This window comes from Corapipo altera, unplaced genomic scaffold (genome assembly GCF_003945725.1).
Source record: "Corapipo altera isolate COAL_440 unplaced genomic scaffold, ASM394572v1 59, whole genome shotgun sequence".
NCBI classification, from domain to species: Eukaryota; Metazoa; Chordata; class Aves; order Passeriformes; family Pipridae; genus Corapipo; species Corapipo altera.
In genome coordinates, this window is record NW_020884917.1 from 2,034,055 (window position 1) to 2,061,371 (window position 27,317).

Consider the following 27,317-nt stretch of genomic DNA (forward strand, 5'->3'; position numbering starts at 1 on the left):
TTAAAAAACCCCACATTGATTTCTTAAAGTAATTTTAACAAGATCATCAAAGTGAAGATTTTAAGGCACTAACAACAATATTGCCCTGCTAGTCTCTAATATTTTTAGTAGCGTGACTTAAATAAAATATAGGCAAAAGCTAGAATGTTTTTTGTTCCCCATGGTAGCCCAACTAACTGAAGAAATCAAAATTAAATAAAAATAAAAGGAATTTTAACTTGGTGTTCAGCATCAGAACTTTGGGAATCATTTCAATATTGTAAAATCGTATGTACAATATTTACATCAAGACTTTAGAGGAAACACAGTTTTTTAAACATAGTAGATCAGAAGACTAGACAAGTTGTTTACTATGTATGTATCTGCTAAATTGGTTAGACCTTTACAGCTTAGCTGAACAACGTAAACAAAAATAAAACATTACTTATTATTGTCAAATCCTGAAGTGTGCTGGTAGGTGGAAACCTTAGGACTTTTAGCTATCTTATCAACCTCTGAAAGATTACCATGCTTTCTAGAAATCCATTAACACAAACCCAGCAGCAGAATTCTTTAACAAAATGTTAATAAACAGAAGAAAAACATAGAATAAATGTAAAGATAATATTTCTTAAATTATCAATTAAAAAAATCAAATTCTGTAAAGATAAGATAAGATTAAAGAAATAATTTGATTTTGTATATAATTATTTCTGATTTTTCAGGAAACTAAATAGCAGCAAACCTGTATCTATCTTTCTTCCCTGACCTTTCTGACATCTGCAGAAATGCATTCTGGATTTTATTCTGTCATCTGTAAGACTGGAAATGAAATGTTGCATTTGATCATATGAATCAAGCAGTAAGTCAAGCAAAAGATAAAATAAGCACACAAGGTCTATTGCCCACTGTGAATGAGCTGGGAAAATCTAAAAGCAGGAGCCTGGTTTTATACACAATGCAAGCACATATGCATGCACAGAACAGAGAAAGGCCATAAACAACAAAGGTACTTTTGATTCAGGCACTTTTTTATAGTTTTTCATTTGGATTATTTGTGTTTTCTAAAAAAGTAATATAAATGGTAAAAATTTCAGTGGTACAAAAAAAAAAAAAAAAAGGCATTAAGAAACTGAAAGCCCATTTCCTTATGGTTTTCCTGGCACATCATATTACTTCAAAATAACTACTTGAGATTACAGGAAATAGATAATTACAGGCATGAAATGCATTCTTTTATTTATCTATTTATATCAAACTATAGCTATAGATAATGAAAACAATCAGGTAATTATTTTTTATATTGGGACATCTTATAGTTTCATAGGTTCTTTGCATTAAAGGGGACCCGAAGCAACAGTTGATCACTCTTTCAAAGGCAGAAAAAAATAGACATTGCTCAAGAACAGACCAGCCATATCTATAAACTTATTCAGTTCTCATTTAATTTTCCTTTCATATTAACATCAACATTTCTCACTCACCTGCCACTGTATGCCTCCTACTGGGAACAGGGATGGCTTCACCTGTCATCCACTGATCAACAACTGTCCCTCATGCACAAATCAGCAAAAGAGACTATAAAATTAAATTGCTACAAACCATTCCTGGTTTTCCTTTCCCTTATTTGAGCAAATCTCCTTGAAAAAGAAACTTCTCCGCAGTTCTGCTGTTTACCATTTGCCTTTGAAAACACATATATACTATGTCTGCACTCATCTCAGGATTTCATGACACTTGTAATCAGTTCCAGGTGTCTTGTGTAACTTGACATATGGTATGTTATCTAATTGTACTAAATTATTGTTAATACTACACATTTCTGAAGTCTTTGCAAGTTGTCTTTTTATGAAAAAAGTCAAAATATTTTTTTTAAGTTATTGAAACTATCCTTAGTCATATCAGGCTGTAAAACTGAGTTTCTTTAGTAAGGGCAAGTCTAATTATAGAGAATGAAGAAGAAAATTACTTAATTAATAAATTTGGCAAGTCCTTAAAAATCACACAGAATAGCTTTTAGCATGAAAAATAATAATGTGAAATCCTACTGGATCACCAGGTACTGAATGGTAGGTAGTTTTCATGTTTGGAGACTTGAATGCTATGATAGGCTGAATCTTAGCAATTTAGGGATAGAATATACTATGCCAGCAGGACAAGAGAAAAATACAGTTGAGGGAGATTATTAAAAGAAAGATATTTTCAAACAGAATCAACCTAGGGGCTTGAAATGTCAGAGACTGTGAATTTGGTTCACTACTCTCTTTTGCCAGATTTAGCAGTGTTGGATTTGAAGAAATTGAGTGCAAAATGTTGAATGAGAGCCTTTAATAGTAGGGTATGACATATTTTCCAGATGCAGAAAGCTGAAAAAACGTTTCAGGACTAAAAGTAATATGGGTGACTCAACTATAGCTGAGATATTCAGACAATAAACATTAAAATATTAAAAAATAAATATTAAAACTCCATTGTATATTAATTAGACATGAAAGACAGCCATTCAATTTCTCTATTTCATGTTGTATCTATAAAGTTACATGGGTGAGTACAGCAAGGTCAAAGTATAGAAATAAGACATAAGGACTTGACACACAACTATCAGAGGACTTAGTTGTGACCACTAATGAGGATTGAATGTGCAAATATATAAGGATGGCTTCAATTCTTTCATCTAGTAGAAAAATTTTGCAGTCCATAGGAAAATACTATTTGTATATAGTATTGAAATTTTAGAAGTAATCTGGAGAAATTTTTTCCTAAAGTTGCATGCCTTAAGATGAGAGAAGGGTTAAGGTCATAAGTGTTCTTACAGTGGGACAGGGTTTTTATGGACTCTGTTAGTCCTTTCAATGTCATTTATCCAGGCTTAAATTTACTCATTACATGAGCAACTTCCTTCCACAGAAAACCAATTTCTTTTTTTGTTTGTCTATGAAAAACTCTAAGTGTCAGAGATTGCTGAAAGTCAGATCTACTCTCTTTGTAAAAGAACATGTAGAAAATCTTATGACCATTGCAAGCAAAGGCCTCAGACAGCCTTTGTGTGAGCACGAAGTAACAAGCTTTGCATCACTATGAGCAGAATATCTGATGTGCAAACATCCCACAGGTTTCCATCTAGATAGTGAGGTTGATGAACTTAAATAGCATTCAGGTTTGGTCAGGGCAATTTGTAACAGCAGTAGTATGGAGACCCTCTAGTATTCATCTCAAAAATGGGAGAGCTGGCACAAAACATAATTACTGTAGCTTGCACAATAATTTCTGTTTGCTGTCTGCCCAGCAGACATCTGTCCTGAGAGCAGAGTTAACACACAGCTTGTGCTGAGCTGTGGTTTATTGCTTTTAGCGACAAACGTTTAAAAATGCCCTTTGGTTATTTTAAGTATCAGCAACTTAGCTAAAAGCTCTTTCCAACTTGCACAGCTCAAGAAACCCCGTGAGAACTTTCTAAGGTTGGACTCATTCCAGAACTCTTGAGTTAAGCTTTCATAGATATGCACGAGTTTTAACTCCACAAGAATTCTTTCTTCATAAATGCTACGCTTATCATTCATGCTACCAAAAATAGCACATGCAATCCTTTTAACTCTTGGCAATTTTGTACTAATATAACTATATTTAATAGAGAAAGGAGCCTGTAGAGGAATGCTTACACAATGAGGTACATATAAAGTGATTAAATGATCAAATTGCTTATTTCAAGAGTATAAATATTTTATGTTTCCACCTAAGGAGTGTTCAGTAAAAGTTGTTTTCCCTTGAAGTCTGGGTGACTTTTGCAAACTACTGACACATTCTAGCAAAGTTGCATGAGACAAGAGACATGGATTACTTTTGTAAATGAAAAGTGCAAGGTACACCCACAGGCTCTCCTGAGCACAGTGTTTGTTACAGATGTTTCAAGTAAAAGCAAAATAAGCTGAGGGGAGAAGCTGTTCACATTGACAAAAATGCCATGCACCATTCGTATTGTTAGGTGAATATTTTAAAGTAATTTTAGGAAGTATTTCTGTTGGTGGCTGCTTTCTTTTCTCCTCAGTAAGTGCAGTTCTTAAATACATTCAAAACAGTCCAAACTGCCTAGTTGGAGATGTGCCGAGAGGCAGTTTCTGCAGCCTCTCCAACACTTCTGTCCTAATTGCTTTTCCTTCTCATTATTTCATAGGCAGCTCTTCCCCTGAAAACAAGAGCAAAGATCATCTTAAGGAATCATAGAATGATTTGGGTTGGAAGGAACCCCAAAGACCATCTAGTTCCACCCCCCCTGTTGTGGGCAAGGACATCTTCCACTAGACCAAGTTGCTCAGAGCCCCATCCAACCTGGCGCTGAACACTGGCAGGAATGGGGCATCCACAACTTCTCTGGGCAGCTGTTCCATTGTCTCACAGTAAAGAATTTCTTCCTAACATCCAATATAAATGTATTCTCCCTCAGTTTAAACATATTCCCCCTTGTTCTATTACTACATGCCCTTGTAAACAGTCCCTCCCCGGTTTTCTTGTAGGTCCCCTTTAGCCACTGAAAGGCCATAACAAGGTCACCCAGAGCCTTCTCTTCTCCAGGCTAAACAGCCCCAACTCTCTCAGCTTTTCCTCATAGGAGAGGTGCTCCAGTTCTCTGAGCATCTTCATGGCTCTCCTCTGGACTAGCTCCGACAAGTCTATGTCCTGTGCTGGGGGTCCCAGAGTTAGAAAAAGCACTCCAGGCGGGATTGCATGACAGAGGAACAGAGGTGCTGAATCATCTCCCTCAACCTGCTGCCCACACTTCTTTTGATGCAGCCCAGCATGCAACTGGCTTTCTGGGCTGCAAGTGCACATTGCTGGCTCAAGTCCAGCCTCTGTCCACCAGCGCTCCCAAGTCCTTCTCAGCAGGACTGCTCTCAATCCATTTACCCCCCAGCATGTATTGTTATATGGAATGATAAGTGTGCAACTCCCCCATTGTGGGAAACCCTTCACAGACGTACAAGTACTTAAAGGCCTCATAGGTATGCTCTGTAACCAGTGCTTTTGGGTCCCTTTGTAACACAACAGACTTCTAGAGTGGTGCTCTTAATAACTCATGGGCTGCTTAATTCCAAAATTCTGTGGTTGTTCAAAACAGTAAAAATGACCCATGCATAGATAATAAGAGACTGAGCCAAAGAAAAACATTACATAGGCATTGATGAAATACTAGCACTCACTTGGGTAAAGAGAATCATTTAGTTGTAAAATTTCTGAAATAACTATAATCTGAGATTATTTATATTGTTTTCTCCCACACCAGATAGTGAAGTTGTAAGTAAAATGAAAATGATACCTGATCGTGATACTCTTTTCCCCAGAAAATGCAAACAGAACTATAATCAAAGTACTTCTACATGTAAGTTTTATGAAGAATTATACAACATGAGATATTCAAACTACTCTTATTAATCACACTAATGGGTGTGTGGGTAGGAGGGGGTGTTTGAAATAGTTTGGTGTATTCAACTTACATAACAAATTCCAGATAAGAGGACTTTAAAATTGAGGAAAAGTGCCTAAGAACAGTACTTTCACAATTTGTGTAGCGTCTTAGAATACATTTACCTGAACCACTAATCAATCAAGTTTTTTATTGATCATGAGAAAAAAAAAGCATTATTGTCTGGAGAAATAACTAACTACAGGACTAGGAAGCAAGCCCAAACTCTAAGTTTACTTTTTGTTTTTTTTTTTAGGATCAAACCAGTTAGCATCCCTTTCTTTGCCTTTACTAATAAATTAAGCAATGCTGAAAAAAAAAAAATCTTCTGGGACTTCGGAACTTGATCATTATCTAATGTTAGATTAGACACATTTATTGTTAGAATAGTTGCAAGTGTGGCTTTGGATGAAAGTAGCTAGTCATCCTTCAAACAACAGCCCTGCTTCGGAGCTGGGATGGGTCAGAGGTCATTCCCAATAGCTTGTGTGTAGCTGGTGTACTTCAGCAGCTAAGAGAGTGTGGTGGTAGGGACAACAGAGTGTTTGATGCCACACAGCATCAGGGCTTACAGAACAGTCGCAGTACATTTAGTTTACTAAATACTGCCTTTGCACTTGCCTTTTTTGCTTGTGGAAGTGGGAATGCTAAAGCCGTGTAGCAGACAGGGAACTCACATTTGAATAACCTTTGGAGGTGGAATGAGCTATGAAAGTGGTAAGATTATATTGGACAAACAGAAAGAATAAAGAGAAAGAACAGAAGATTGAAGAACTGCCTCTTGTATCTAAACCAAAGGTGTTTCTTTTTCAAAAGGATAGCTGTGTAAAACTTCAAACAGAAGATAAATTGAGGAAGTATGATTTACTTTATGTGCAAATGAAGGATTCTTTGAAATTTTTCTTTTTCTTGTCATCTTGATCTTACACCCACCTTATGATGTTTTCCATTATTTCACACATATTGTATCATGTACCACGTTAAAGAGACTGTAATTCTAAAATGGCAGAAGTCAGGCTCATAAGACTGTGAAATGGGCTTTATGAATAGGATGGATGAAACACTAGCTTGATATCCCTTGTGCTTTAATCCATTTAGTCTTTCTTCTTGCTTTAAAGAAAGTGAAACTAGATGACCAGAAGGGCTAAAGTATAAAACTGGATTAACATTTTAGTCAATGTTACTGTCATACTAGATTCGATATAAATGAATAATGAAGTTACATGAAAACACTGTTAATATTCTAATAAACCTACAAAAGTAATGACACAACTACTTAGGTATAATGCTGTGGGCCTGATATGAGAAGTCTAAACTTAATGTACGAAAACAGAAAAATAAAATGGCTGAAGACACACAGCACTGTTGCTCACTTACATGCAATTATACTAGAAATTTTTTAAAACTGTCCATATTAAAATAACCATATTGGGCACTGACATAAATTCTATCTCTGGGTTGCAAAACTATTTTTTGGCCAGAGGGGAGACAGAATGCTCTCTCCAATACTGCATTCCAAAACCTAAACTGAAAATAATACTTACAATGCAGAATGACATAATTGCTTTATTTTGTTTTTCTTACAGACTAAATCTTTTGGCTTTATCTATACACCTAAGCTGTGTTCCTCTCCTTGCAGGCAATGAACTGTATGAAGAGATTTATCAGCACTCCAACAAAAGCTTTCTCCATACTGGGATTTTGAGACTTCATTAACAGAGCAAGTGTATTTCAGCCCTTGTTTTAAGATTTGCTAATCTTCAAGATTCACAGCGGCCAAGAAATAACAGCAGAGCTTACGCAAGCCACTCAGCAAGGAAGCTGCAACAGTATATACCTTGGGGCTTTATTTTATTGTGGAACTGCCAAGTTATGGCAAGGCTTGATCACCCTATAATTATACCAGGAAATGTATGCTTCCACAAGTCAGCCATAATTCTTAGAGTTCAATTGCAGTCCTTTATGAAATAAAGATCAATTATGTTACATTTTCCAAAGTGTGGAAAGAAAAAAAGACATTTTAAATGCTAATTAAAGAAGAAATTAACAGACCAATGTTGCATTTAGTATTTCAAGACAGGAAATCAGCAATATCAGGTAAGGTCCTGACACTGGGAAATCATTTGTTTCCCTTTCAAAATCCTACTATAAGAGGTATTTCTATCTGTTTTATATAGACAAGTATTTCCTCATATTTTTTTTTTAAATACTATGTATAAATAATTGCGCATAAAAATTCCAATGAATTCTTTAAAAGACAATACAAATGGTAATTGAGATAACTTTTAATTTGTCAGAGGTCTGAATTAGTCTTGATGATCTAGATGTAATTATAACTGCTTAAAAAATTATAATTTCTATGAGAAATTCAACAAGTAAAATAATCATAACAAAAAGCAAATTTTATAGGATTTTTTTAAGAAATCCATTTTGAATCTCAAGATGAATATTCAGTTTTGGTAATGTTTAAATACTTACTTCTGAAGTAAATATTTTTGCCTTCTACACTAATTTAGAATATAACTTTTAATATTTAATCTGCATTTTACATTTAAAGTATAAGTAGCCAATTCTTTTAAAATGCTCTTCCCGTTCTTCCTCATGTTATTCAAATGTTTTTCATGGGAATTGCAATACTCCCTCTTTCAACAAAAACATTACTATTTGAAACTTTTCCATTGGATTTTTTAATACTCATTTGATATTTAAATATTCTTCTTAAAGGCAAATAAGTAAGGGTGACTAGAAATGCAGTAATTACTGCTTACTGATAGTACCTGCAACAAACAGAGTTTTATACCAGTGTAATGGCACTAAATCGCATTATATATTAACAAGTTGAAATAAAGTCTGTGGATATGTGTTTCTCTATTCAGTTGTCACATCAAGTGACAGAGAAACGTACGTGTTCATGTGATACTTCAGAAGGTTCTTTTTCTTTTCTTCTCTTTTTTTAATGGAATTAAGAGGAGTCATTGAAGCAGTACAAGATGGGAGAAAATTGAGTTTTGTGCACTGGAATAATGCATGTGGTTTTCGTGTGACTGTCAAAGCTATAATGTGAAAAGCAGGAAGCATAAAATCTTGATTAGATTGGAAAAAAAAACCAAAAGAAGTGATAAGCCTTTATAATTTAGATTTTCTGTACGAGAGATGAAAAAATACAGAAAATGGCATCTGCTCAGGTCTCAAGAGTTGGGGATATAAGTATAAGCAATCCTGAGCTAAACTGAACAAAAACTTTGATTTAATAAAAGCAAGATTTGACCAACGGCCATTATAACCACCTTTTGGGAAAACACAGGATACTATTACTGTCTTCTTACAGAGAAATGTTACAGATCCTACAGAAAATTACTCATGTCATCCCTGTATTTTACTTCAAAAGGCAAAAAACAGCTACCACAAAGTCACTTTATATTAAAGGGAATTCAGACTATGACAAATGTGTATACTGTTGTCTAATATTCCCCAATGTTTAATGATCAGTCTTAAAGGTCCTTATATTAAAGATGCTCCAGTGGTTCCCAGTAGTAGGTTTCCTGAGTCCTTGAAATCTCAGCAAGTTTGCCAAGAACAGTCAATAGACAAGTAAGGCAAGACTTACTCATGTATGTAGTCTGTTCTTGAGAATACTTATCCCTTGATTTGAGCATGATATTCTGCCTGCAATCTTAAACATACAAAAAAGATTGAAGAGTTGACAATACACAGGAGAAACTCACCTCTGGAATTCATGCAATTCTGGAGAAAAAAATAAAACTGTATACACCCATGTTGAAAATAACTAAGCTGGGATAATATGAATTAGGAACTTGAATGCAGCATTAAAAAAACCCCCACAATTTTCAAATATGAGCATCAGTGACTATCCTCTAATTTCTTTTTTCTAGTCTACAGAGGACCCAGATTCTGCAGTTCTATTCAACTGCAGGATGTCATGAAGTGAATAAGATTTTAGAACACTGAATATCTACTGGGAGCTAGTTAGAGCTGTAGTTCAGCCAACACTAACACATGGTATCTTAATCAAAACTACAATTTTGAAACACCCAGGTTGCTGAATAACTGCTCTCAAGTTACAGGATCATAGCATTTTCACTCCTGTACACAGGATTCTTTAATTTACTTCTCTTCAAGCACCTGAAACAAATGAATTTATCAGCTTATGTTGAAAGCAGTATAGTCTAGAAACCTTTAAAACCAGACATTTTTCTTGCCACTTTCATCTTTTTCCACAGAACTTATTATTCTCTCAGATGAAAAAAAAAGTCTATTTTGTAACAGACTGCTTTTGAGAGTACAACTCTTAAAGACCAACCATACCAATGTAGTAATTAACTCCTTGGCAAGAAGAATAAAGAGAAATCCCTCATAAAACAGAAACTTTTTCATTCAGTTGATTCACTACACTGTTCAGTTAAATAACCAGATTTTTCAGTTTGTTAAAAGAAAAAAAGGAAATTAGGAAAAGCAATAAGGCATACATGGTACGAAAACTTGTCTATTTTCTCAAGTCATATTAGTTCATTTGGTAAAGTGTATTTAATTCAGACTTTTTTCCTGGATTCCAAATACATATTCTAATCAACCGTGATGCCACCCCCACCCACAAAAAAGCACATGATATAAATCAGAGGTATTCTTGTGGCTCACAAAATTCCTCTGAAAACTACATGTTACATCAGAAATCAGACAATGGATACTTTACAAGAACACAATTACTTTCTAATTATCTTTTAACTAAGATAAGAATTAATTAAAATCTAATGATAAGAGTTCTCTCTCCAGCAACAGCTAATTTTAGGACCAATGTTTATACCTGCTGTATGTGCCTTCCTTCGGAGGGACTTGGGACGAAAATGTGAATTCCTTGGAATGTTAACTTTATCCACAGTAGGTGCTCAGGACATCAAAATAGATCAGAATTATTTTTTACGGGTACCTTTAGCTCTTCCATTACTGATCATTTGACAGTTGAAAAGGAACTAACTTCTTGCTATGAGGATCTAGCTGGAAGAGACTCTCAGGTACAACGAAGACTGCAGCCTCACATGTTTCGCATGAACAATCACTACTGAGACACATTTAAATGCCCTGGATGTACTACTAGCTTTCAGTAATGGTGACTGCTATCACCTATCATGTTCCACTGCCTCACCTGAAGATAAATGTGTAGAGAAGGTGAGTTATTTAGGCTTATGTCCAGTAACGAGAATTTCTAAGACAGTCTTCCAAAGTTTGAAACAAATAGTTGAGCTCCACTGACAGAGTTGCTACTGAACTGTTTTCAAGTTATCACACAACTGTTTTGTCTGAATAATCAGTTGCATACTGATATCCACTTGCTTTTGTTCAACTGCAATAATCATATGATGGAAACTTGAATTTGCCTTCATGTTAAGTCCCATGAGTATGATTCATATAGGAGAAGAAAAATCTCTGTATGGACAGGAGAAAGTCACTTCCAGATATTGAACCAATAGATCAGTAAGAAACAACAGACTGCCTGCAGCTGAGCAGCAGATTTGAAACATAGCCAAATTCTTGCTGATCACTGTTAGTGAGATACCTACACAATCTGGTAACAGGATACAGAAAATAAAATATGAATTATACATCTGATTAATCCATACAAATACCTCTGAAGAATGAGCATTTCTAGAATATTCTGCTGTTTCTTCATTTTTAAGCATTTACTTTTGAAGTTAATAATATGCTTTTTCTACAGAATATGATGTTATTTTATTTCTAAGGACATAAGTAGGCTACTCTTTCTCTATTCTGTAATATTAATCAATTGGAAAGGTTACAACACTTACTTTTCCTTTAAAATTATAAAACCACAAAATAATTTTCAAGCCCCAAAGGATAGGCTGATTTTTTTGTATGGAAATAAAACAGAGAATAACCTTCTTTGAAATAAGCCAGGCATTTTCAGACTTGTTTTGAAGACAACAGATCATACCATGGACAAATACTCCATAAAGTACAATTAGAAATCACAAAAAGTTACAGCAAAAGAAGGTAAATGTTTTACAGTTTGTAGATTTCTACTAAATATGCATAAGTTTTTACTCTGTGCTACATTCAAGTTTATCTGAAGCAGAGAGAATGTTCATTTCTACCGTAACAGAAAAACATAATATTGTTTGGTTTTTTTCAAAATTTTATCCAGGGCTGACCAGTGATGGTAAGCCTGGTTTTTTTAGTAAACAATTGCAGTGGCTGTATAGTGTAACCATTTGCATTGCATATTACCGTGCAGTGGGAGGAAACTTTTGGATGGAACTAGTTTCCACAAGTATTAGAAAAAATGGCAGTACTAATAATTGCATCTTTTTTGCTTTGATTGATCTCTGGTATTTTTTATTTCATGAAAGTAAACTGTGAAGAAATACTAAAATGCTCTTCTTTTAGGTATACTTCCTAATTGCTAAGATTTACCTCAGCTTTCCAAATACATTTCAAACACCTCTAAAATAAAAAAGAAATAACACCACCAAAAAGCAATGAAAGTGAATACACACATAAAAAAAAAAAAAAAAAAAGTGCTACAGTCAAAATCTGGTGGGTCAGGTTCTTTTACTATGTATTGCTCCTAAGGAGACCAGCAGCTGGGTTTTTCTTTTTTATAGAGATCTCATTGTGGGCCTAATATAGTTGTTGAGAGGCTTCTGCTTAGTACTTAGTGGAAAAATAATCTGATTATGATACATTATTGCAGAGGATGTCTTTTAGTCACTGTATGTTTTACAGATCCTACTTTCTTATTAGATCACTTGAAGCCCTTGTATTTCTAAAAGCTTTTCTATTTCAGTTGTAGGCTTTCTTTCTGTACTGAGCAAAATGACGATGAAATTAGTATGCAGAAGTTGTTGAAATACACATGATGCAAAATCAAAGGTATCTAGGGCAAAAACAAAAGGAAGAGCTATATAAACTTCGCCTGGAACCTCAAATTATTGAATTTCTTAAAAGTTTAGATAAAATTAAGGCAGTTGGGTTTTTGGGGGGAGTTGTGTTTTGTTTTGTTTTCAGTGGGGGGAGCATCTGTGTGTTTTGTAGGGTTTTTTTTGATAAAAATCCCTAAATTAGATTAGCAAATTGCTAAATTTCTTTGGGCCTTACAGTCCAAATAGCCAGTTTGCCAACTACCAGTAATACTCCATGGTTTCTCATAGGACTGTGAGTCTAACACATAAGTGGGAAACTTCCACTTCATCCTGATGTATGTGTTTTCCTTAATTAGTAATTGTTTATAAGATACTCAGTGTTCCATAGCCATGCTTCATCAGAAAATTATTCTTTTCACTTAAAATGAGAAAATCAGGTGTCTCAAAGTATGCCTGCAAAGGACAAATGTCTGTTTCCATTAAATTAGTAGTAGGAGTGTATTAAAAAAAATGTACTCTCAGTAAATCTCAGTACTACCTCAAAAAATGTGCTTCTTTTATTCACTATGTTATCAATAACTACACCTTAGAACCATCTAAAATAATCCTGAAATTATTCATCTGAGTCCATCAGTTCACAAAAAAGCAAGCTTACCCTTGAGAGACTGAGCTGCAGTTGTGCAGGGCTGATATTTACACAGTGTGATCCTCTTTTGGACGGGATGCATCTTGCCAAATGCTTGCAAGTATACATCAAAATTCAACAATCTGTTCATTGCCTGAGATACTGCTTGGAGAATGTTTGATTTGTAGCGGATAGTCAAAAAGAAGCAGGAATAATAAAGATGTGTTCCTTAGGCAGCTGAACTACTTCTACACTGTTTATCTCCATTTCACCCAGGCCTATGGAAATAGGCAGAGTCAGCCTTTGGGTATAAGCACAGAACAAATGGCTGAAAAGTATACCAGGAGGGAGTGACCTGAACATATGCTGTAAGCTGAAACAAAGGTCCTGTTATTCCTTTTCACATGAAAACCAGTTCCTGACACTTATTTTTATGCTACAAGATCAAGGAGTTTCAAACCCTGATGCTAAAGATGAGAGATGAGTAAAGAAAAGATGGGAGAAACATTCTTCTGTTTCACTTCATACGATCTGAGATTCTACCTGAGGAACTCACTGGAAAATCTGATTCTAATTATTGTCTGCTTAGTAACTTTTATGATCCTTGCGGAGTCCAGTCAATTCTGAACCTTCAATTTTTTTCAGGCATCTCCCATGGGTCATTGATTTATAACCTCCCTTCATGTAAAGTTCTATTATGTTTTCTGGTCTCAAGAAAACTGGAAACGATTAATTTGTTCCTTAATCCACAGAAACTACTTTCATAGATAAGCTAGTGGTAAATAAGTCCTTAGTCACTGGCAAGACAAGGATGTTTGCAGTTGCTACTGAATCCACTGGTGTATCTTTTATGTTACCTGTGCTTTAGAGTAGCTGGTAAGTTCAATAGAATACACTGGGGTTTAATGCATTATTTTTTTTTCAAAATAAACTTGGAATGATGATTAGGCAAATAGCAAAATGTAAGATTTCCCCCCCCCCCCCGTTTTCATACTTTCATACATAAAAATGATGTTTCAAACCCAATTTCCTAGATTTTGATGATTAAATAGCAACAATCTTTCATGCTACGTAGGATCATCAATGAAATAAACGACAAGTGTGACTATATAACATTATCTTATGTGTTTCAAGTCCCAAAGTTATCCTTTTTTTGTGCATCTTTATTGTTGTGCTTGCAACATCATCTTTTCTAGACTGGTATATATTTTATGATCTAGTAAGATAATCATAAAATATAGTTAAAAGACTTTAATCTGCTTTAATCTTATATATGCTTAAAATAGTGTAAAGTAATGTAATTTTGATTCATTGAGGCTCATTCCTGAAAGGTTTTCCCCAGTATTAGGTGCAAGTAATGTATAACAGAGAACATACTGTAAAAATCCTACAAGGAGTCAGAATCTGCCAGTTTTACTCATACTGAATAAAAACAAACATCCACAAATGGTCCTATTTATGTTAAGGGGCTACCTAAAGAAACAAGCCTTACAGTAAGAAAAGAAAATTTATATCAAACAAAAAACAAACAAAAAGCTCTGTTTCCTGCCTATACACTGGTCTGAGATTTTGCTGGAGTAAACTAGTACATTCCGTTAAACTTATTTATTTATTCAACCTAAGGCAACTGAAGGCCCACACTAAGACCTTAAATCATCTTATCTGTGAGCTGCTTTACACTGATGATGCTGCCTTTGTCACCTACACAGAAGTTGCTCTGCAGCATTTAACATCCTGCTTTGCAGAGGTTGCTGAGGTTTTTGGGTGGGAAGTCAGCTTGAAGAAGACAGAAGTTTTCTATCAACTTGCACCTCAGGAAGTCTTCCATCATCCCCATATCACCACTGGCGAATCAGAGCTCAAATCAGTCCAGCAGTTTAATTACCCGGCAAGCATCATCTCCTCGGACAGTAAGAATGATGGAGAGAAAGACAACAGGTTAGCAAAGGCATACAGTGCCTTTGGAAAGCTTCATAAAAGAGTTTGGCAAAATAAACACCTGATCAGTGTTTACAGAACCATAGTGCTGTCTACTCTTTTATATGGGTCCAAATCATGGGTCATCTACCGCCACCACCTGCGACTCCTAGAACGCTTCCATCAATGCTGCCTCCGTACAATCCTAAACATTCACTGGTCAGATTATGTGACTAATATGTCTGTTCTTGAACAGGCAGCAGTTATGAGTATTGAGGCCATGTTGCTGAGAACACAGCTGCGTTGGGCAGGACATGTCTCCAGGATGAAGGACCACCGCCTCCCTAAGATCTTGCTTTATGGTGAACTTGCCACTGGCTGTGGCATGAGAGGAACCCTGAAGAGGAGATACAAGGACTCCCTGAAACAGTATCTCAGCCTTGGCCATACTGATCATCATCATTGGTCTACTCTGGCCTTCAATTGGGAGGTCTGGAGGTCTTTTGAGAATGCATGCAGGATGACTCTCGAGGAGAAAAGACAACATAGAAAGAACCGTGTCTTGTCAATACCACCTAAGGAGTCTTTCCGCTGTGCCTTTTGCAGCTGGACCTGTCTAACCCGCATTGGCCTTTTTAGCCACCAGCACACTTGTAGCAAGTGTGGGTAGAGTCCTTCCCAAATGTTCGTTCATGAAGCCCAGCGATGATAATGATGAATACTAACAGGAACAGAAGGAAGTGTTATAGTTGAGAAATAAACAAGATGATCATTGTCTTGTCTAGGACCTTGCAGCTTTCTCCTACGTACTTAGTTTTTAGCTGATGTTACCAAATGCAATTTGTATGAGGAAGCAATGTATGACCACTTTCCATGTTTTAATTATTGTTTAAATGTCTCACAGAATTAAAACTCACTTAAAGCTCCATTGCACTACACTAGGTGTGAAGCAATCTCTCCTCATATTCCTCAGTTTCTGAGGAAACATTGCTCTATTTCTCCTTCAATTAAAAAAAAAAATAAAGGTAAACACTTCCACTGAGCAAGTAACTTCTTTCCTCTAAAAATGGTCTCACTTTGAAACAAAAGATTTGATGGTCAGAGGCCCGGAAAGCAAAAGAGAAGACTCTGCTCTACCTAAATCAGAAGTTGCACACAACTTCACATCTTTCCTAATTCCTCCAAGTCATGTTCTAATCATGATTGCCAGGATCATTCACCATTTTGGGAAAGTAAGGAGCAACTGATTTTCATTCTGATGAACAAATTCCTGCCTATGCTTCAGGACGTGCTTAGTCAGGTTTTTTTGCTGAAACTTTTATTCTTCCTGAAATTATTTGAAGATCTCTTCCTGATCTCATTAATTACACCTATCATATATAAAAATCCACAGTTTTCAGTAAATATTGCTAGGCTTCATGTTAGGGTTTTTTTTTCTAAATAAATTAATGGATTCACACATATAGGGAAACAACTTCTTAGAAAAAACAGCTTACTTAGTACAAGTAAAGTGAATTTAAATGATTACATATAAACAGTGTATGCATATACTCACTCATCTCTTAAATGCATAACAGAGAAAGTATGGTACTTATTGCTCTCTCATTTGTGTGTGCCAAAAACCTCACAGCATTATTACATGGAAAGACTTGCACATGACTCCTTCTGGAGCCATAAAAAGCCTGGGATATTCCACTGATGAAAATATTCTAAGCTGAATTTTTAAAATATCATTATACTTTTCAAACTTCAGACAAAGCCCAACAGCACTATGCAGAAAGAATGCCCGTATTCAAAACTGAAAACAGGTATATAAGCAAGTGTTGAAACTGAAACAGAGAATTAATACATTCTGTAGTTACGCCATTTTGAGACTTTCAGGCTCATGGGAAAACCTTGAAGATCACCTTGACATCACTTGAGAGTCTGAATGGTTTTTCTCTATCTTCTTTTTAAACTTCCTCCTTCCCTTTATTCTTCCTCACCTAATTAATTTAGTTTTCCAAGACCTAATACAGTTCTCCATTTAGATAAGCACCCCAAACCCCAAATCCTCTAGTTTTCATTAGAGAAGTAGATGGGCTACCATAAGTAAGAGACACAGAGAGAATAAGGAATCTAGGGTCCTTGTTCAAGAGTATTTGGGGAAGGTGGGAGGTAGAGAAAGACAACTATTAAATAGATCTATTTTTTTAATGGCTAGTTCAATTTTGGGGAGTTCCATTTAAGACTTAGAATGCTTTATCTAATCTTCTTCATCCTCTGTTCCATTCGGTACACAATCTAATTCTTTCCTATCACAGAAACTGACATCTTCAGAGATAAAAGAAACAAAAACAAGAGCATGCCTTTTTCTTCTTCATATTTATGAAGACATTGTAAAGGGACTATGTAATTTGGACTTTGAGATCATGATAACACACCACATTGCATAAAGCTTCTTCTGATGAATACAAATTAATTGACTGGATTTTTCAAACAAAAAAAAATCATCATGCTATGCAAAATTTCTTTCGATTGTTTGTCTCTGAACTGTAAGTTCAAGTCAGTGTTAACACTTCAAATTGGTTTTCTATTACTAAAACTAATAATCACTTCAATTTCAGTAAAAGTAACCGTACTGGAGGTATTATTGTTTGCTTGTTCCTTAATAATTCATATCGTACATCCATTCAATAAAAATATCTGTTTGTCTATGATCCTCTATTTTACCATTCAGAAAAGCTCTCTTGCCATCTGATTGTAACATGGGAACATCCAAGCTGAGAGTGCTAAACTGACAGATAGCTCTGGCATGGCAAGACAAAAGATGAAATTTGAAAGCAACCCAGTGGTTCAGCCTACTGTGTTAGACTCCCAGACTGGTTACCTTTGATTCTTAGCTATTTCTACGAATCATTTAACTACCATGAACCTAATCTCCCTAGGGAACCAGGAGGGAAATAAAAAAGGAAAGAGAAAACAGAGGAAAAATACTAGTCAAAAAAGGATAGGGAGAAACTTGGGAATAAAGGGAAACAATGAGAAAACTTAGAGAAACTTTTAGGTTGTCTGGACACAATGTCAACAAAGGCAACTTCAAGTCAAGTGTTAAGCACACAGGTGGTACTTCTGATGCTGAGGTGGCTTAAGAAAAATCTTACTTTTTGCTCAGTTGAGGTGAAATGCACTTCAAAACACAGTCATTTCTAAAGAGTTCTCAGGGATATGTGTGAACCGTCTAAGATTCATTGAATTATATTACATTGTTTTGACATTTACATTGTTTTTCACTGTGGGGGTTTTTTTGTTTGCATTGTTTCAATTTCATATCTATATGATTATTCTAATATACTGTTTATGACTCTGGTAAAAGGAAGTTCTAGATACATCTTTCTACGTTGTCTAGCACCAGAAAGCCTTAGAAAACTTCAGTCTGAAGCAGTCTTCCCTCTTGCAAAACACCTTCTATTTTATGCCAAAAATATTGAAGCTTTATCAATCTTAATGTCCATGAAAGTCATCAAGAGTGCTACTGTAAAGTCTCAAAACATTTGAAATATTATCAGTTGGACCAATGAGAAGAAACTGTTTATAACTACCAGAGATATGCAGCACTTCATACTTTGCATGCCGTTTCAGTCCCTTTTCATATTGATTTATGGCATTTCTATATAACACTGGACACATAAGGGGATGTTACTATAACCTCAAAATACTGCCCCTGAATTAGCTCAAACAGCTCCATGATTTTGGCCTTTAGCTGCTCACCAATATTCTCCACACCATTACATTTTACACTGTATTACAGTAAACCATCACCACAAAACCTCTAGAGCAATGTTATTTGCTGAACCAGAAAATTGAGATAACCACTTGTATAGCATATTTTGACTGAGCTCATCACTTCTATAATGCCTGGTGAAAATGAGTCTAAGGCAGAGAGTCTGATAGTAGCCTATGCAGAGTTGCCATAGACACTGTGCATATTCAAAACAGATACTTTAATGACAATCTGATCAAAAACTACATTGATATAATAATTTCTTATATTACCATATAAAGGCTTTATAAAAAAACTCAACCTGCAAAAGTTAAACCAATGAAGAGAAAATTTTTTGTAAATATCTTCATTGATGTGAACACCGGTGTAAGATTTCAGTATTAAATGACCATGTGCACAAATGAACAGGTGAAATTCCTGGCCACTTTCATCTCTCTCAGGGCACTGGGTAGTTGAGGGAGCTGAAATGAAAGGTCACTTATGTTTGTTTCTGTGCATACAGGTAAGAGCCTTGGAAAATATTTTATATGGTTATGAATAGAGCAGTGGTTCTTTATCTGTTACAGAGAAAGTTTCATTTTGGAGGTAGAGTATAACTATTGTGAACTTTATAGTCAGGTTACAGTATTAGTTCAGTAGGTCTGAGATTGAGAGAAGAGAAGCTAAAGGCAAGAGATGCCTAGGGGAATCGTACATTGTACGGTGCAGAGGAATGAGGAGTGAAGCAGCACTTCTTGACCTAGCTCTTATTTGCAGACACTTCAGTCTGGCTTACCTCATCCTGCTTTCAGGGACCTGGATAGTTCACTTAGCAATATCTAACTTATCTTTACTAGACTGTCACACCCTGAAACTAACTTCTACAATCCCCAAGTTCCACCAGAAACCGAAACTATGTTTGTCACCAAGTCAGAAGGTAGCAGTAACTGGGAAACTGATAACATTCACGTTCAAGAGCATCTTCCTTAATAATCTTTCGTTAACACAAAGGAAGAGTCTGTAGATCTTCAAAGGACGTCTAATTCATGCACTCTAAATGCAGCAAAATTACTACTTTTTCCTTCTTCGCAACAAGCTAAGGTGTAACAACCACACAAATTTGCAGCTTTACTTCTGAGATAGAAGCTGTTACTTTTATCACGCTCTTAGTTCCAAGGAGGATTTGTTAGAACCTAGATGAAACAGCATAGCACCAGAAAAGCTGAAAATAGCATATTGTATACACATAATTCAGCTTTACACTACCTATATTTCCAAATTAAATGTTTATACTTAAAAATTCACAAGTTCCTAAAAAATTGACCTACTAAGAAATTGTGACATAGAGGCAATAAAATATAGCTAAAATTAAATGACCCTCTGAAATGCCTACTGGAATACTATTTTATGATTAGTAAATATTTTTAATTTCCGTAAACATTTTGTGATGTAAGAATGACATAATTTCTGTGACACACTGTGTGGATAAAGTGCACCTCATGCACAAGGACCCTTACAGAGCACAAATTGTCTGCAGTTCTTACACAGGCACTCCATGTAAGTCTTTTAATTTGAATGATGTGAATGTGAAGGACTTATTTACACTGCCCTGGCTCCACCACGATCTCTGCATCTTATGACAGACAAAGTAGCAGGAACTATCTACCCCTTTGTGACTGAGAAGATCTCACATTCTAAATGTGAATGATTCAGGCATATGGCACGAGCTGATGCCAAAGGCAAGAGAGGAAATATTGGCTAAATTTACCACTGTCTGGAAGCTCTAGCAAGGTCCTAAGATTTTGCATATAGACAACTTTTATATTCTCAAACTCATGTGCCTCACAAAACCTTAAGAATGATGCAGGCAATATTTCCGTTCACGGCTTGAAAAATCTCATTGTATAAGGAGAACTGAATGCTGTATTCACATTTGCAAACTTTGTTTTTGTGTGTGTTGGGTGGGTGTTGCTGTTATTCTGTTCCCCCACCCTAAACCATAACATTTTCAACCAGAGTGTAATTTAAGAGGTTTTGAAAGAAACCCTAAGGAGATGAAAACACCATTGATGACTATAATGCATTTAGTTTGTTTGTCATTAACTTTTCAGTAGCGCAGTTGCTTGCGTATAGACAATATTGTAATGATTTACATTCACCACAGCTTCACAACAAGTTCCAGATGTTCACAGTAACAGCTGTTGTCTGAAAACATTGAGACACTCTTTAGAAAGAAAATATATGAGGCTTTCAAGATGTGATGCGCCCATTGCTTTTGAAGATAATGAATTCAAGCTAGGAGGAGCTTTCTAGCACCTTTCTGCTCTTTGCATGTTTTTGACAGTAAATCTGAATCAAGACTGTGGCTAAAATTATCTCTGGGTGAATCAGCTTCTCATTATTTACCAAGCTCTTTTCAAAGCATCATCTGACTACACAAAAGACGACAAGACAATGACTTCAAGAAATCCTATTTTTTTAAAGAAGTTTGACTTGAGGTCTTGTTTTAGCTGTTCTTCATTGTCAAGATGAATTTTTTATGCTGTGAACCAGTGCAAGTGATATGGCTACAATGCACACATTGCTGCCTGTTTGCCTGGGGCTGGAAACATATAAAATCACTCCTGACAGGAGCTGCAGTCTTCTGTCAGATATAACCTACAGCGACCATAAAGGATTCCTGCGTAGTTGCCGACACTCGAGGGTTTAATGCACAGCTGCTGATGTTTCAAGATGTTCGCTGTCAGCACAGCTGCACTTTCTCACTTTGTCATACTTCTGCCTCCATTTGGCACAAAGCATTCCTGGGAAATATTCATTCAAATAGCATTTGTGGATCAGGTTGCAGTTGCACTGTGTTCAATGGTCCAAGAACAAAGCTCCTACCAAGATACACTTTCTGCTTTTCCAGCCACAGGCATGAATTATATCACTTCTATGCCTACTGAAACTCACTGCAGTATGTACCAAAATCTTGACATCACTGACTTCTGGCATTTCTTAGCTATAGGAAACATACTAAGCCACCTTTGCCTTAGACCTCTCATAAATAGTAGTGCTAGAAACTAAGTAATCAGGCAACAGGCTCTAGGCAGAAGGATGAATGCTGAAATAAAGCTCAAGTAACATATTTGCCTACATCCTGTAGGCATAGGTATCCATTTGCATTCATTCAGAAGTCAGAATGTAAAATACACTATCCCAGGCCAAAGGACAATTATTACCATACAGAACTTTAATGATGAATGGGCTCGTGGACCACATGGCATATTATGCTAAAATTTGTGAGAAGTCAGGACAATTGCTTGCAATTTGTGCTTCTGAATTCACACATCACAGTAAAGAAATGGATATTCAACCTAATGCTCGGTAACTTGGTGCCAGAGCAAATCCATTCTACATTAAAGACAATAGTGTAAAGAAAATATCAACAGATGTTATAGATCTGTGGTAAAAAAAATGTCTCTTCCTTTGGCAAAGAGAACATTTCAATACAAAAGACTTCACTGATCATTTGTTTTCAGACAGTTGACTTTTGCAGAATTCTTGTATCACATCCAGAATAAGCATCTCTGAGAATATTCAATCCAGTAGAATTTGCTACTATAATCAATACATGTTTACAGAAACAGCAAAGAGAAAGAAATTAAATATTTTATTAATCATCAGCTGTCTGTAAGGATTCTTTTAGCATTCACAGAACAGTGTTAAAGGCATACTGTTCTGTGCCAGTTATCCAGCTACTTGCTACACCAATTTCACCATTCAACATGTATATTTTCAATGAATATTTCAAAGTTATTTTCTTTCTACAGCGTAAGCTCTGCTGAAATAAAATAGGGGAAAGAAGGAGACTGCTCCCTGGTTTTTGGAGGGAAAAGTTCATCTAAATTATCAGTATTTGGGTAGTAATAGCAGCAAAGAGTAGCTATCATATTTTTAGTGATTTAGAATGACGAAACATCCAAAGATACAGTATCTGTATATTCTGAATTAAGACATGAACATATGAAGGGTACGCAGTTTTTTTAGAATTTTCAATTTTTCACATTCTGGGTGGAGGTTTTTCACTTTCCTTCAAGAGCTTAGAACAACTCATTTTAGGTTTTTCCACAAACAGAAAAAGGAGAATAGGGAATTTGCTTCTGAAGGAAATAAGTATCACTCTAAGTCAAGAGAATCTTCCATGTAATACAGGTTCTTTTATAGATTAATATCTCCATCTCCTCAGGTTCAACCTGGTGGGATCTCTCTAAGATTTGACAAGATACTGACTTCAAACCTGAAACTACCAGACATCTTATATTTTATTCTACAAATCCTGGATCTACAGGATGCCATAATTACTGGTTACATTTGATGTCATCAAGCTAGCAGACAAAAATTAAACAAACTCCTTTACACTAAATGGGAGTTGTTTAGTCTGTTTAGTGAAAGTAATTTGGTACAGATGATACTTCTTTCATATAGATGTTCTTGTGATACATCAAAGACTATCTACTTTGGACAAAATCCACCTGATTTCAGGACAACAAACTAATTATCTCCTATAAGATTCCTCTCAGGAACTGACCAATATGTTTGGCATAATGAAGAATTACATCTGAGAAGTTCTGACAAATAATTTTTGCCTGGGCTCTTATAAGACAGTTTTCAAAGAGCCAGAGCTAAGAATGCCTACAGGAAGCCCTCAAAAAACCTGCACATTTTCTTCTTAAAAGCCTTAAGCTGTAGCATTTTCCTGAGTGTCTATCAAATGAGATCTTGGAAGACTGGCTGGTTGCTAATACTTAGTGTTCGTAGAAGCTTAATATTTTAAAAATAAACTTCAGCTGCTAAATTTGTAGGCAAAATGATGAGGAAGTACTTGTGTTGCTGGGGGAGCCCTTGTTCAAGGACTGAAACCAGGAGAGTTGAGTAGCTCTCCAGCTGCAGGTGACTACACAGCTTCCCAGGCAGATGCCTTCTGTGCCCAGTCCTTGACACACCATGCTCTCTGTGCTCTTCTAATATCACAGAGCCACAGTATTTCTTATTTTTTCCTAGTCGGTTTTCTCTGTCAGCTAAATCCCTCATACTCTCTGGATAAAGTCTCTCTCCTCTAGCAGGGTAAAATGGGAAAGAAGCCTTTGTCCTCTGACTTACAATTGCGCCACATGGCATATGTAGTATGTATAATTTCAGATACTGGAATTAAGTTTGGAAATATTATTGTAAATCCAAGACAACTTCTTTCAATTTTATAGTGATTTTTAGACAGAAAGCACCATCATTATTATCAGTATATCAGCACATTACAGTTAGTATAGCTCTTACACCTCAAATTCGGGGTATAAAGTACCCTTTCCAATAAAACTTGAAAAGCCAGTTTGCAAGAGACAGTCAAAACTGCTGATAAAGCGAGCAGTCATCCAGCACTGCTTCTTTAGATTTTATCTCATTTCTTTAGAATATTGTCGTACAGTAATGGCATTAAAGTTAACAATGCATATGTCTATTTCTTTAGCTTTTCCCCATTACCCTTAATACTTCTTGCTTAAAATCAAATTTCATAAAACTAAAAACACTTTTGGATAAAGATTTGCTCTTTACAACCAAGCCTTGATGAAGCTGTGTAGGAAAAAAAAAAAAAAATAAAGCCCTTAATGACATATCATGTGCTTTTATCTGATAATGTTTCAGAAAGAAAAAAAGGCCCAAAGGGAGCAATCAGGTTCCTCACATTTGGAAGTATCCAGAATAGTGAAAAAGAACAACAGGATTTTCAATACATCTCTATGTCTTCTGAGGTATACAGATTGGGTTGCTTTACATATTTCTTTTTATTTATGAAATGAAAATTTTTATAGCTATCATAAAAAATTAATATCAAATACATAAGTTATTCAGATAATTAGTACATAGAGACAGAATGGTAAGATAAAAGATAATGAAAATATATTATCTGATTGTGCAAAGTTTGTTTTGTAAAACATGCTGTTCTACAAGTGCAAATTCAAACTGGAAATGCAAATAAAAATGACAAACAATTCATCTAAGTAACTTTATAATCCATGTTACACATGCAGAAAATCTATTTTTGAGAGGCACTGCAAAACTATAATAGATTGGTTACTTTTAATCAATAACTGCCTAGAGAGTGTGCCTGAAAACACAGAATTGCCTGTACTGTAATAATAGTGGTAGTTTGACAAAACTTTTGACACAACAATTTACGTACAGCTTGTGTATTATAATAAATTTTTGGTAAATACTGTTGTCTTACAGATTCCACCAAAATAAGTCAACATGGAAGACCTGTCCTTTGCTGGTTGAGAGTGTTCATAAGACCTTTGAAACTGGTGCAGATAAGCACCAAGCCAATTTCAAATGGTTTATAAAAACACATGGTATTTACCGGCTGTCTGAAACTTCAGGGCACGTGGCTTCCTCAACACACCTCACCCATTCTCAGGATGCCCATAGCGGTCATGGCCCACCCGAGGGGTGGGAGTAATTCTCATGTGTCCTTCAGGTTTCTTGCCCTCACACCCAAATTTCACAGACCTACTGGAAAACATTGAGGCTTCCACCCTGCCCATCATTTGAGCATTCTGCTGGCAAAACCAGGATCACCAAGAACTTCTGCAGCACTAATACAGGCACTGTATCTTAAAAATACTTCTCTTTTTCTGTCCTGTCTCTGGAACGGATGTCTGAGAAGCAGCTGGAAGTGTGGCATTGCATTACAATGGCAGGACACAATAACTTTAGTTTTCCTGCTGGTGCTTTAACTCCTAACAGCATGGTAGTGCTCAAATATTTGTCCAGGATTATGAGATTTAGCACACCAGTGGAAACACAGCTACCAGAAACTAGTATTTCTTCCTCTTTTTGCCTAATTTAGAAAGGAGGGAAAATTTCTTGCTCATTTCCTGATATACACTGATCTATTATTACCTTTGAAAAATAAATGTTTGTTTTTTTAAAAAAATCTTCATTCCTGGCAATTATTTGTAGACTGTCATACACGTCATGTCCTTTTTCCCTGAGAGATGTCCCTATCAGGTGACAGCTTTACAGCAACAGGCTTATTTGCTTCAGTTCACCCCGAGACAATTCATTGATTTCAAAGGTCCCAGAACAGGGAAATTAAGTCCCACATTCCCACACAGACCTGCACAGAGAAGATATATATATCATACACTAGAGGACCACCTGCATGCATTAGCAAGTGTTAAAAAGGAATTTTTCCTTCAAAGCATTTAACTAGGGAAGGCTGGAACAGGTTTTTCCTCTTTTCATCACATCTCTGAGAAAGGGGGGTAAGCTCAAGGGGTTAGTTCTGAAAGCTGTTGCAGCTAGCACAGCAAGCTGGCATATCACATATTGTAGCATATTTCACAGACATACACCTGAATAGCAATAGTAATCAGGGCAAAAATTCAGCAAAGTGGACTGGTAAAATATGAGTTTCAGAAAAGGACATGGAAAATGTGCATATATGCAGACAGCACAGACTGAGTCCAGACAGATCTGATACAGGTAGGAGCCAAGGACCCACGAATCTGTAAGCTGAAACCAGCAAATGCCTGCAATATGCAACCTTTTTGCACATGCTATAAATAGAAGCTGTGCTTAATTCTGTGTTTGTATTTGCTTTGAGACAGGATCAATATACCAGACTCAAAATTACAAAATTATTTTTACTTTCATAATTATTTCTACTTATCCCTATCTTTTTTTTCCCCTCTGACATCTACTACTCTATTTTTCCTCTATGCCATCTTCATTCTTCTGTAAGTTTTTTTTCCTGGAATCTTCATTAGGTTATCAAAAAAACCCCAAACAAACAAAAAAACCCCAAACAAACAAAAAAACCCCTTAGTTACTGGATATATTACCTATGTTCTGATGAAATTTACTCATGTCAGTCTGTCTGTGTGTCTGATTCTGTAAACCTTTTCTCATCTTAGAAGTCTCTGAAATAAAGTTGAACAAGTAAAGCACTTTAGTGCATGAAGTCCATAGAGCCATTCATTGCCTAAAGGTAGCCGTAAGCCTTAAGTGTATATTACTGTGGGAGCCCGAGAAAAAAAGGACTATTCTATACAGTAAGTGCTTTTAAATTGTTCCCACACAGAAAAGCCTATCAGTGTTATATTTCCAGACTGTGGAGATTAAGGAGTGAATTCAGCATCCATTTAAATTCACTTGCAGAAACTCTACGTGAGAGAGCAGCAGATGGCTGTGTCTGTCTGCAGTCCTGAGAACTTACAAAGTAGAAAAGAAGAAGAAAAGATCACAGAATAACAGATTATTCTGAGTTAGAAGGGACCCACAAAGTCCATCTCCTGCACAGAACAGCCCCAAGAATCCCAAGTGTGAAACTTAGACCTTTTTATTGATACTCTCAGAAGGCCTAAGTATTAGACGAGCAGTAAGCTAAGCCAAAATCAATTCTCAGGACTCACATGTAACATCTACTGCTACAGAATAACTAGGGCCTTTAAATACTAGTTATAAAATGCATACAAAATGCTTTGTATAATTTTGAGTTAAGTTTCAACATCAGATTACTTCATACTGGATGCATTGTTTCCACTGCCTTTGTATAAAGCTAATATTAAACAAAAATTCCAATTACAAATTATATCACAATAAGCAGAGGGGAAGATCTCAGTTTTTGTAGCTTTCTTTCATCTTAGCAGCATTCTTTTT

General features: G+C 35.9%; 1 protein-coding gene and 1 long non-coding RNA gene across 2 annotated transcripts in view; one reads left to right on the plus strand and one right to left on the minus strand.

Annotated features, from left to right (window-relative positions):
• The window catches only part of CNTNAP2 (contactin associated protein like 2), a 1,017,942-nt gene that overhangs the window by 608,117 nt on the left and 382,508 nt on the right, over positions 1-27,317 (minus strand). The gene's annotated exons all lie outside the window — the stretch shown is intronic.
• Positions 275-7,829, plus strand: LOC113953112. Its single transcript, XR_003529743.1, has 4 exons — positions 275-354; positions 705-988; positions 5,258-5,353; positions 7,077-7,829. It is a non-coding gene; the product is annotated as an uncharacterized LOC113953112 (long non-coding RNA).